The 13,660-nt window shown below is 37.4% G+C and overlaps 1 protein-coding gene across 1 annotated transcript in view; it reads left to right on the forward strand.

Annotated features, from left to right (window-relative positions):
• The window catches only part of LOC134651667 (uncharacterized), a 125,449-nt gene that overhangs the window by 21,537 nt on the left and 90,252 nt on the right, over window positions 1-13,660 (forward strand). The window lies entirely within an intron of this gene.

Genomic DNA, 13,660 nt, shown 5'->3' on the forward strand with positions numbered 1-13,660 from the left:
TGCTACCGTGCTACTAGGGCAGAATATATCTGTTTAACGTAGGTACTTGCCGTTATATTTGTAAAAGTAAACAGCAAACTAACATAAAAATTAAGAGTAGGTAAGCGATCAAAATTATATATGTAAATAATTGTGGGTACGCTAAGTCCTGCGCTGCGATTCCTCTGCAAAGAGCGGTACATAGCGCTCTTATCGTCATCGTCAGATAAAGCCGTCCCATACAGTAGCACTTACCAAAGTAGGTACATACCTACAAACTACTAAAGTATTTCTATTTCTACCTAACAAGAATCTAAGCTCAAAAATGTTACTCAAAACAAAGTAATTTACAAGGCAATCTTTCATCTCGGTCGAGAACTTGCGCTGAATTAGGTACTAGGATTTTTTAATTTACCTATATTAAAAAATCCTAGTATTAAGGACTTTTCTAGCCGACAATATTGAAGTGGCTGCATTTTGCTTAATTTTAACCATAATCAAGTAACTTACCATGTCTTAAATCACATTTCGTGGGTCGTGATAGACCCGATAAATGTGATTTATTACCTATTTATGTGGTCAAAACGCGAAAGTTTCAAATGTTATTAACTCACCATGTCGTTAACCTCTCAGATCCCAGTGGCTCCAATAGGAGTCGGAATTGTATGGATTTGAGAGGTCCTGGGAAATGAGGGGTTAATAGCTAATAAATCCAAAAAAGATATCTAAAGTTATAATTGTACAAGAGTTCGATATGACTTTAAATAATACAATAGTATTTCGTAGTTTACTGACTAGTGAAACACACGGCGTGATTGCTTGAACATATGTATACCTATTATATAGTTCGTCACTCGTAGAGCGTTAGTTCAATTAAAATAGAAAAATTGTATTTAATTTAAACAATGGTTTGTTTTTTCTTTGACCGATTGTCTATTTTATTCCCGAATAGAAGATAAAATAAAACACCGGCACGTTTTGGGAAAGCTTATACAGATAGTCATTACCGATGCATTGTGCTTAAAAAAGCCAGTATAAAGACAAAAGCAAACTCGCCTTATAAAGCATTTAGTGCCTCGAATCCTTTTGGTTCGATTCTCTATTTTTGGCATGAAGCCGGACGTTGAAACATGTCTTGATTTTAGAAGCACGCCAAGCAAGCAAATACAAATAGATTATGCTGTATTGATCGCTATGTCAGACTATTTCGCAGGGTGAAATTTTCAAACGGTCAGTTTGTTTGCTGGCGTAATTATAGTCTCAATTACCGTTAATATAGGGTGGAAAGCAAACTTGCATACAACCTTAGTGTAAGGCCTGAGTGGACGCTCGAAGCGGAGCGTTCGGCGGGGCGTGCAGCGTGACGTCGGGCTCACAAGTGATTTGAGCAGCGTGCACTAAGGCCGCTACTATACGTTTGCATTTGTTTAACATGCACGACGCACGCCCCGCCCCGCTTCACGCCCAACTCGAGCGTCCACTCAGGCCTTACACTTACGGCGGGATAAACCGTTTATTAACAGTGCAATAAGATCGATAAAATAGGTACCTACATAGATAGATGTCATAGATGACATATGTACATCGATGTACGGGAAGATTCAGTTGTCTAAATTCGATAACGCGGTGTCATTCTTGGGTACCTATAATAGTACAGTGTTGAAGATGCTATAAAATAAGCTATTATTTAATGAAATTGTTAAAGTCAGGACGACACGTTTTACGACTGCTGGAAGGATATAAATTAATATTTTATTTTAAATTGTTCTTTCCTTCAAAAGGGATTAAAAACACTATCTACTATTGAATCTGTCAATTAACTCTGTAGACGGGGGTGGGGCGATTGTTGAGACACCACTCGAAAAGTGTTTGACTATAGGTGGAGCTAGCTTAGTCTTGAGGAGTTGAGGTACATATTTCCACATTTTCGAGCAGTGGCGCGAAACTCAATTTACTTAACTGTTACAGTTTGATTTTAGTCCAAACTTACCCATCTCAACGGACCACCTCGAGCGCCACGCCGTGGCGCTTCTGCCGGGGCCCATCAAGCCGCGTTTTCCTGGGACGTGACCTGTCCTGCAAAAATTTCGCTGTAGTGCCTATTCTATTTTGCCGGCCGCAACCGGTGTCTTCCAAACTTGAGACGTTTATGGATTTTATTAAGATAATAATAATTTACAACATTAAATAACCAGTACCTCTTGTCAATATAGTCTTACTAGCTGTTGCCCGCGACTTCGTACGCGTGGATTTGTATATTGGTGGTTATATATTCTACATTAGCTTAGAACATTATGCAGCAAGAGATTGCGGTAGGACGGTTAATCATTTCTTAATTATTAATATTATACAACGCATGAGACTTTTCTTTCACAATCTACGAAGTTTCAAGCCCCTAACTGAATAAAATTATCCTCGATGTAATCCATGTCCTCTATTTAATAAAACCTACTACCTTACTACCTATTTACGAAGTTTCAAGTTCCTAGCTTTAAATAAAATTTGCACCCTAAGACGAACTTTCATCCCCTTTTTAACCCCCTTAGGGGTTGAATTTCCAAAAACGTTGCAATTACTTTTTTTGTAATCGGCTATTATGCCTTTCTAAAAAGTTTCAAAGCATTTGTAATGGATTCAAACTTTCAACCCCTGTTTAACCCTGTTAGGGGATGAATTTTACAAAACGCTGAAATTACTTTTCCTGTATTTTAATAATATCCCGAAATACAAAGATTCAAGTCCCGCGTTCGAAAAAATGTTTGATATCCATACAAACTTTCAACCCCTTTTTCACCACTTTAGGGGATGAATATTCAAAAACGCTGAAATTAGTTTTCTTGTATTTTAATAACATATATTTTTACGAAGTTTCAAGTTCCTCGCTTAAAATAAAATTTGAACTCCATACAAATTTTCAACCCCTTTAACCCTGTTAGGGGATGAATTTTACAAAACGTTGAAATAACTTTTCCTGTCTTCTAATAATATCCCCAAATACAAAGATTCAAGTCCCGCACTCTCAAAAATATTTGATATCCGTACAAATTTTCAATCCCATGTTTTACCACCTTGGGGGATGAATTTTTAAAAACGCTGAAATTAGTTTTCTTGTTTTTTAATTTAATACCTTTTTGCAAAGTTTCAAGTTCCTAGCTTAAAATAAAATTTGCACCCTAAGACGAACTTTCATCCCCTTTTTAACCCCCTTAGGGGTTGAATTTCCAAAATCGTTGTAATTACTTTTTTTTGTAATCGGCTATTATGCCTTTCTAAGAAGTTTCAAAGCATTTGTAATGGATTCAATATTTCAACCCCTGTTTAACCCTGTTAGGGGATGAATTTTACAAAACGCTGAAATTACTTTTCCTGTATTTTAATAATATCCCCAAATACAAAGATTCAAGTCCTGCGTTCGAAAAAATGTTTGATATCCTTACAAACTTTCGACCCCTTTTTCACCACTTTAGGGGATGAATATTCAAAAACGCTGAAATTAGTTTTCTTGTATTTTAATAACATATATTTTTACGAAGTTTCAAGTTCCTAGCTTAAAATAAAATTTGAACTCCATACAAATTTTCAACCCCTTTTTAACCCTGTTAGGGGATTAATTTTACAAAACACTGAAATAACTTGTCCTGTCTTCTAATAATATCATCAAATACAAAGATTCAAGTCCCGCACTCTCAAAAATATTTGATATCCGTACAAATTTTCAATCCCATGTTTTACCACCTTGGGGGATGAATTTTTAAAAACGCTGAAATTTGTTTTCTTGTATCTTAATTTAATACCTTTTTGCAAAGTTTCAAGTTCCTAGCTTAAAATAAAATTTGCACCCTATGACGAACTTTCATCCCCTTTTTAACCCCCTTAGGGGTTGAATTTCCAAAAACGTTTCAATTACTTTTTTTGTAATCGGCTATTATGCCTTTCTAAGAAGTTTCAAAGCATTTGTAATGGATTCAAACTTTCAACCCCTGTTTAACCCTGTTAGGGGATGAATTTTACAAAACGCTGAAATTACTTTTCCTGTATTTTAATAATATCCCCAAATACAAAGATTCAAGTCCCGCACTCTCAAAAATATTTGATCTCCGTACAAATTTTCAACCCCTTTTTTACCACCTTGGGGGATGAATTTTTAAAAACGCTGAAATTAGTTTTCTTGTTTTTTAATTTAATACCTTTTTACAAAGTTTCAAGGTCCTAGCTTAAAATAAAATTTGCACCCCAGGACTAAGTTTCATCCCCTTTTTTACCCCCTTAGGGGTTGAATTACCTAAAACGTCGCAATTTCTTTTTTTGTCATCGGCTATTATGCCTTTCTAAGAAGTTTCAAAGCATTTGTAATGGATTCAAACTTTCAACCCCTTTTTAACCCTGTTAGGGGATGAATTTTCAAAAACGCTGAAATTACTTTTCCCGTCTTATAATAATATCCCCATATACAAAGTTTCAAGCCCAATACTCACAAAAATATTTGATCTCCATACAAACTTTCAACCCCTTTTTCACCACCTTGGGGGATGAATTTTCGAAAACGCAGAAATTAGTTTCCTTGTTTTTTAATATAGTACATTTTTACAAAGTTTCAAATTCCTAGCTTAAAATAAAACTTGCACCCCATACAACCTTTCATCCCCTTTTTAACCCCCTTAGGGGTTGAATTTTTCAAAATCGCTTCTTATCTCTTGTACACTTTATAAATTCAACCTAGTGTGCAAATTTCAACTTTCTAGCTTTTGTAGTTTCGGCTCTGCGTTGATGAATCAGTCAGTCAGTCAGTCAGTCAGGACACTTGCATTTATATATATAGATTAAAAGTACTTCGGTTTATAGATTGTAGAGTTTGAAACAATTATTTAAGACGAAACAGGAGCTGAGATTTAAATATTTTAAGTAAATATACCCGTCTCGCTAACGGAAGCGGCTCCTAAATCTAGTGCGATAAGGACAAGGCGAAAAATCCTGCGTAAAAATCAAAAATCGAGGTTTCGTACTCGACTGTTTCCCCCTCCAAAACTTAACCAATCGTAACCAAATTTGGAAATCTAAATGATTATGAGATTATCTGTGTCGGGCCGTTTTGATTTTTTGGTTAATTGATATCAGTTTTGAATACCACGCCTCTCATTGCGGCATAATCAATTAGGCCATTTTGGCCAATTTTGAAGAGCTCTAGTGCCTTAAAAAACAAAAATACCAAAAAAAGCAAAACGGTCCGACACAGATATTGACAATATTAATCTGTGTTGAAAAAATCATTGCTCTAGCTTCAAACCCCACGGAGGAAACAGTCGAGTTCGTTTGTATGGAGAAATGACCACTCCACCACTTTGGCTATGGGCCCTAAAAATCGAACGTACCTTCTGTAACTAAATACGTATAAAGTAAGTTAGCCTTCTGCAATATATCGTGTGAGCCTTAATATGAAGATAGGTTTTATAGTGAAAAGTGCTTTTCCTTGTTATCAATATAACAAGCAAATGCACTTTTAATTGTTATTTTTGTTTTCAGTAAAAATAATTGGCTTTGCATTTCATTCAGTCACTTACGAGGAAAACTGAATGCCTCCTATTGTAATTGTTCTCTTCGTCGCAGAAAAAACGAATTAAAATCGCATTAGGCAATCCAGTTCCCGCCTAACTTTTCCAGTCTCTGTGCAGAGTCCCGGTGTATCGGAATAAATGACCCAAACTTGGTTTATTTATATACAGCCTTACTGAATATTTATGTTCGCTCCGAATTTCACGTTTTAGTCACTCCGAATATAAGTTTGACGAAGTAGAAAATTTCTTAATTTCTGTTCGAATTTTAAGAAAAACACAGGAACTTTCTATTCGAGACATTTGAATTTTGATTAGGTGCCTAATATGACAGCTGTATGGAGATTTAGACGAGTTTATGATTTGCGTGGGAATTGTTTTTACAGGCAAACGTATTTTTAAGCGATACCTACTGCTCCCAATTAGTTAAGTACTAAGGTAGTCAATCTATTTTTTTTTTGTTAAAAATATACCTAATTATAAGCACCAAGAACAAAAAAAATTGCATGAAATTATACAAACAATTTGAATTGCTGAATTCACACTATTATTTTAAATAATTGAAATGCTACAATTTTATACAATCGCCGGTGAAGCAGATATTACTGGGTCTACGAATGATGGAAAAAACGAAACGTTAATACGAAAACTGAATATGTATTGAATTTTTAAAAACTGTTATTAGGCTTGAAAGCTGAAACGGGGATTTTTCTCACGGACAATTTAACTTTAAACATTATAATATAAATAGCATTTCGTATATTTATTTATTCACTATTTGTTTACACAGATTTACAATCTTATAACTAATATTTACAGTGTGAAACGATAGAAGTACCTATAACTAAGAATCAACACTTAAAACACTGGACATCCGTCATCTCATAAATAAAAATCTCAAGCATTTCTTTCACAGTAGTAGGTCACACTCCGGTACCGATACCAGGAGCGGATTCAGTAGGGCCAAGGCTCGAAGGATCGGCGAGTCTATCTATGCGCTACCTTGCGCGCCGTTGGCACTGCTAACAGAGGTAGCACCTGCGGTCTGAGGTTTTTTTTACATCGGGTACTAAAAGGGTACAAACAGTCTCACTAGCCTAATACCAGTTCCGGGCAGTCCGAGTCACCGCGCAGAACCCGATATGCAAAAATGAGCAAGCAGGAGTTGCGTCTCACTTCAAGAAGTTGAAATCAGGTGTCTCTATTAGGACTTGGTAGTATAAATCCTAGGGACACCTGATGGTCTGGCTCATACCAACAAATTTCTTTGAAGTTTATACGAAATATCACTTAATATTTACGATTCACTGAAGGAAACACCTTGTACCTGTATACATTCGCGAAGAAATTCAAAGGTACATATGTGTAATCCACAAGCCGCTTTTAGGCCCAATTATTCTCGTCCATGAGATGAGGCATGTGCCCAGCAGTGGAACGTATAGTATACTTAGGCTGAATTATTATTACATATTAATATTCTGTATCCTTCCACCTTAGTATATTTTTGTTCATGATCTTTTTAATAGACAAGACGTTAGCAGAGATGCGTGGATAGCGCTTGGGCGCGCTTCTGCCGCCGGCGGCATTGGCAGCTGCCGCCCTTCTAGTTATTGTACTGAATAATGGCGATCATTCGACACAGAGAACCTGTATCTGTGATCTCAACTTTGGTAACGTGTTAACGTTATCAGATACCACGCTTATACTGGTTAGTATCAAGCTACTGCAAGATACGCCTTCACATTAGTTAGTTCTGTTACTCGATGGGAATCACGACCTTGGGCGAGCGACTCGTTACTACACAGATCACGTGTCGAATTAAAGTTTTTGCTTGCAACGCGAAATTAAAACGATGCCATTTTGCTACTATACAACGACTTTCGCGTCTGCATCGACATACCTTCATTTGCTTCTATATTAAGCTACTTAGTAGTGCGATCGTAATATTTCCAAGGATGCTTATAAAAAATGTAGAACCAAGTCACGCCTGTTAGTTGTTGCGAGCTCAAATAGGATAATCGCGCAGTTATTGCCCACGTCGGAATAGACACTAGCCACGCCAACCGCTCGTTTATTTACATGCCATAAGCCATAACTCGGTTATGTGGAAATGTCTTACTGGCGAGCCGCGCCGGCTAACGCGACCCTCGCTTGTTTCTGCTACATTATTATCCAATAGCTCAAAACTATGGTTTGATCAGGACCGAAAATAGGCTACATGACAAATTTTCATTTATGGTATCAAACAATCGGGTTCGTTTTTAGGATCAAATGTCTCTATGGGACCCATTGCATTAAAGCAATACAAAAGTTAGAAATGATAGTCAAAGTCCGACAGTCGTACTTCACTCGCGAAACTCCCCGTACAAATTGATATATGAACGTGACGTCAAGGTCACTGAGAACGCATCTTGAAGTATGAACAAAACAAGAAAATTGCGTTTTTGTCGGTGAAATATTGCGTTTATGTATATAGTTGCTATACAGTCTTTTTTTGGGGAAAATGTGAGGAATCGAATGGTATTCTTACTTATTTCGTTTTTGGAAGTTAAATTAAAATTAAAATTTTGAAACTTTCAGGTGCTGTATGTTTGTATCATTTCCAATTTCCACAATATTGTGATTAATTGCTCATTTGCTATCTATTTTACTAGATTTTGTTATAAAATTCAACACGTGTCATCATCTTTATTAGTTTTACATTACATACTCGTAGATCGTAAAAGCGGACGATAAACCTGTCTTATCGCTTAAGAGCGAACTCTTACAGATATATTTATTTTGCGCAGCGGCCAGTGTATAACAAAACCGAAGAACAAAAAACTCAATTAAATCACATTATAATCGATTTCACAATAACTGTGGTGCGCTAGGCAATTTTTTTGTACCTACGTATGTTCCTATTCTTCCTATCAAGTACCTAATTAGATATATCGGAGCGGCCAAGGTGTTCAAAAATATCAGAACATGCACTTTCGCGTTTTCATAATAGAGGCTTTGTTCAGTTCAGATATAGCGGACGCAGAATTCTATGTGGTTCCAATACCATAAGGTGAGATCCATGGTATCATTTACCATTCACTGGCTTACACTAACGAATAGCGCTGACGCTGTTAGTCCTGAAACCGACGGGAACCCGTCTGTCTAAAGCCACAATCCGCTAATACTGGCACTATAAACGTAATATATTTTAAAATCTCGGCAACGGTAGTTAAGCTTAAGCTACAAATGAAACTCGAGGCATGCAAATGTCTCTGAATACGCTGTGGAACTCCCGTCTTGGATTTTGAACGGTAAAATGTCTACGAAGGCTATTTTGTTCTAAGAATAAGAACAAATAACCGAAGTCGTTACCATAAAAATATTGAACAATATTTTAGAGGAGCGCCGTGTGTGCCGCGTCGGAGCGGTATCTCCAATATCTCCATACTTTTCGCATTACTTATGCATAGAGTAGAGATTGAAACGAGTCGCGTAGTGCGCCGTCATCGGTATTCAAGCCGGTTGCGCGCGGTTAGCGTCGCCACCGCCGCTGCCGTTGCGGCCTGAGGCGCCGTTCCAAACGTATACAGAACACTGGTCAGTCGAATACTCTAGCGACCCAGTATAATAAGTACCCTCTCCGATTAACCATGTTACGGATCTCACGTAACACTGGCAGACCTGTGAACTTAACAAGCCTGTGCTCGCGCGAATAATGAGAATACACAGCTTACCCTACCTCCTCCTGCGACTCATTGATAAACAACAGAAACAAACTCGTATCTAGTTCACAGCATGTCGCGCATTTATTCAACTCGAACAAACCTATTTCAGTTTTCCCCTTTCAGCGCGCATGACTGTCCAGCGCATCACGGCCTGGTCGTATATTCTGATACTCGGTGCATGCGATGCGATCTAAATCTAAACACGCCAATGGTTTTGCAATGATAATCCGACCAGATTAAGAGCTATAGTATCATAGCATTGAAAATGCGCGCAGTTTCGTACAGTCACCTGCAATAATATGTTACTCAATGAAGGCCGCAAAAATATCTCACCCGATCTTATTTGTAGAGCCATAAGAGCGTGTCACATGTTTTTGCGGCCTTCGAAGAGTAACATTATTGCAGGTGACTGTACACAATGTACGTACGTTAGCTGCTTTTGAATAATAATACCTTACATACAGGGCGTTTGGCAGATGACCCGTCAATTTTTTTTTGTGGTGTTGGTGGCATCATTTCCTTCCTTTCCGTCCTTGGAACTTTAGTCCTAGGAGCCACAGTTCTGGAGATACGATTTTTTAAACGTTCTTTTAAATCTTGGCCTCCCGCATTCAGTGGCACCTGGCGGAGACGGGCCGGACCTGCATGACAGCCGAGTTCGGGTTCCGGAGGGGGCGGTCCGCGATAGACGCGGTGGGAGCACTCAGGGAATTGGGGGTGATAGCGTAGGGTAGGGTGGAGTGGTATTGGTAGTGTCGCTGGAGAAGTGGACATCGCCAACGCGTTCGGCTCTTCTCCCCTACACGGTAAATCGGCGAGGCACTCCGTTACCATGGAGTGCCTCATTACCTGAGAAACGTGGTGGAGCACTACCTGACGGGGCGGGTAGTGCTCTACGAGCGGAGAGTGTACTGCCTCGGCTCTGGGCCGCCTACTTCCTAAGTTACCCCTTGTAACAAAAAACTAGTATTTGGAAGTACACAGATTTTGGGTAATTTAGGAAAAATATTTTAAAAAATCGTATCTCCAGAACCGTGGCTCCTAGGACTAAAGTTCCAAGGACGAAAAGAAAGGAAATGATGCCACCAACACTACAAAAAAATTGACGGGTCATCTGCCAAACAACCTGTATAAACATTTAACATACCTCCTGTAGGTATAAGTATTAGGTACTTCTTATTCTCCTGCTCTGCTTATTCTTCTTTGCTTTAAAGTTGTGGCGCATCAATACTGGCTGCCCACAACCCGTCTACATGTCGACGTCAACGTGTCAGTCATGTCACTCCGACACTACTCAATTTTCCTTCTATACGGAAGCCTAAATCTTTATTTATTAATCCTATTGTAATATATTCGTTGTAAATAATCTTTCATTATAAATACTTATCCAAAACTCCGTGTATCATTCAACATCTTAGTGCGTTAGGTAGGGCACTAAAAAGTCTTTATTTTTTTTTACCACTATCACTAAGTCTTTTTTTTTGCCGCTTAATGAACATTTGAATAGTGTTGACCAAATTTGAAATTGAATTGTGTGGAATATTAACAAAATATTTAAATTTTAAACAAAGTTTTAGGTCCAGTTGTATAATCACGGTCCTAGTTTTCTAAAATTTGTTCGATTGGAAAGTTTAGTAAAATCACATTTTAGATGATTATGTGTCCAAGTGTGATATGAACTCTGTGTCACAATAATCCATTGATAAAATATCTACAATATCCACATGTTTCAGCGTTACAAAAGCGTCTTTATGACAATAAGTGTATTTGGTGAGATTAGTGTATACAGAACCTGAAAATCCTGAAACTTTTTTTTACTAAAAGTATAATTGTTCACGTACGAATTCGGTGGTAAACAAGCAAATGGCCTGCCTGATGATCGATCGATGAGCGATCACCATAGCCTATGGACAACCTGCAACTAAAGGGGTGTTACATGCGCGTTACTGACCCTATAAATACCTGCACACTCCTATTTTTATAACTCTATTTATCTCGGTTCGCAGTTATATTCCGTGCAAAATATCCACGAAAACGCAACTCACTCTTAGTTCTTCTGTGCTAATTATTCAAATTTATAAACGGAAATACAGTCAAGGAACGGGACGCGCCTTGGTAAATAACACTCTCTGTAAGTTATGTACCCAGTGGGGTAATTTGTCACCATCATTCCTGACACATGAACTATGCTTTATTACAATTGGACATTGTGGCACCTAAACTTTTTTTCTTTGGAGCATCATACTTAATAAAATATTGGTGCTTATATTGACACTTGCGACGCAAAATGATCCTAAATTTTCTAGTACCTATACCTATGTATTAATAAATTATGAATCTAATGTTCCATACGAAACAGAAATATTGTGAATTGGTGTAGAATTAGTCTCACTGCCGTATTCGAACTTCAAGATATTCACAAGAGACGACACGTACTAGATCCATTCTAGATACGTTATAGTTTAGATTTCAACTAGTTCTCTTTTGCAGCGCAATTCGGGCAACCAATGTCACTTTTACGATAGATCGTGTTAGATATCTATTAGATGTGAATTAGATCTCTAAGTAATATCTTGTGGAAATCGTTCAAAAGTATCTCCAGATCGCGGAAATGCCAAATTTGACAGGTTAGATCTTAAACATATCGTTATCGTATCTTGGCGATGTCTAATAGATATCTATTACAAAATCCGAATCGGGCCCTCAGTGGTATGCAACGGATTAAACAAAATAACTATAGGTAATAATGTTGCTTTCCGTGGTCATTCGGATATTTGTTTATCAATCATCATCATGTAAGTAGGTACTTATAAAAGTGCTTAAGACCGCGATCGTTGCTAGTTTAAATAAGCGAGTGCGTGTGCCCGGCGGAACCCGCGGTCGCGCCGGAAATTGTTCGCGTAGGGACCCTCTTGTTATCTCACCCCCGTTACCCGGGTAATCGCCGCTTCAAATAATTTATGAAATATGACATAATAACCTTTGTAATAAAGGCTAGAGTGTTGCCGCCCGGATAAAACACTTGACGTTATTGTTATTGGCGAAAATCCCGAATAAGGGCGTAGGGACAACAAGTGCTCCGCGCGACGAAGGAAACGAAGCAGAGATTTACGGGAAATCTTCAGTACACACTTTAACTTCTCGTTACTTTACGGTAAATGGTATTAACGGTGAATGTGAATTTTGTATGATTTTAAGTTAAAAATCTTGTTACCTAATAAATAAACAAATAAAATAAAATAAAAAAATAAAAAATATTTATTTTCAGATCCCGCAGATCCATAGATTGTTAGTTACAAGACACTTATAAGACTACATTAGTAAAACTACCTATTACATAAAAAAATCATAATAGGTACCTACCCTAAAATATTTTGGCTGGCCCGTATATGCTTACGTTTACTCACGTTTTCAAAATGAAATCAGTACCCACCATGAGCTCAATGTGTCAATGTTGGTCCACATAGTTATTTCCGTTGCCGTAGGTTCAGAGAACAGAGAGAGAGCGTTTGAAAAATCGTACCGCTGTTTTAGATTGTTGCCAAAAATTCCATTAGAAATCTTGAGGATTTTCTCTAGTGACTGAAAAAGTCACTAACAGAGGTCTAAAACACACTTAAACATTTGTTAAAACTTATTCACAAAAGCTAAAAATATGAAAATTGCTTCTAAAAATGCGCAATTCTGTTTTTGAGGGCATTTATTTTTTGTTAAAACTTACAACAAATTAAGTGTTTAGATTGTCTATGGTTAGGTATTGTCTATGAGACTATGATTGAATACTATACTAAAGAAACGAATGAGCTGACAGACGGCATTCTCTCTATTCTCGACTCAACACGAAACACGTATGAGCGTTGCGAGGGTTATAAGGAACGAGGGTTAAAATATTACTGTATTTGTCGATGGTAGGGGTAATATTTATTCTGTGCCTATAGTGAGAGAAGAACACGAACCTACGGGGCCTTACAATTAAGATCAATAAGCTGAAAGTGACGTCATTAAATGTCACTAAATAAAGCACATTTACTTTATCAAAAGATAATAAACGACATACTTACATTTAATCTCCGGGAAATAAATGAGAAATTGAAATTGTGTATAAATTTGTCGTACTTACGGTAGATTTGGCCTTTTGCAACACATATAAGGTTGAAATGCATAATCTATAATGAAAATTTGTCATTTTATGCTCAAAAGGAAACAATTTTCTTTGTCAATTTCGTATCGAATTGGGCCTTATTCTCGAATCTTAATTTCATGTATGAAAATGATTTTAAAAACACATTGATTTATTAATTTAATGCAGCAACTTGTTGAGTAGAAAAGTAGGTACATAATAGACCTAATAGTATTTAGGTACCTACATTATTGTTGAGGCAGTGCAGAAGGCAATTCCAGGCCCCTATTTCACCACGGTGCACG

Source organism: Cydia amplana, chromosome 1 (genome assembly GCF_948474715.1).
Source record: "Cydia amplana chromosome 1, ilCydAmpl1.1, whole genome shotgun sequence".
NCBI classification, from domain to species: domain Eukaryota; kingdom Metazoa; phylum Arthropoda; class Insecta; order Lepidoptera; family Tortricidae; genus Cydia; species Cydia amplana.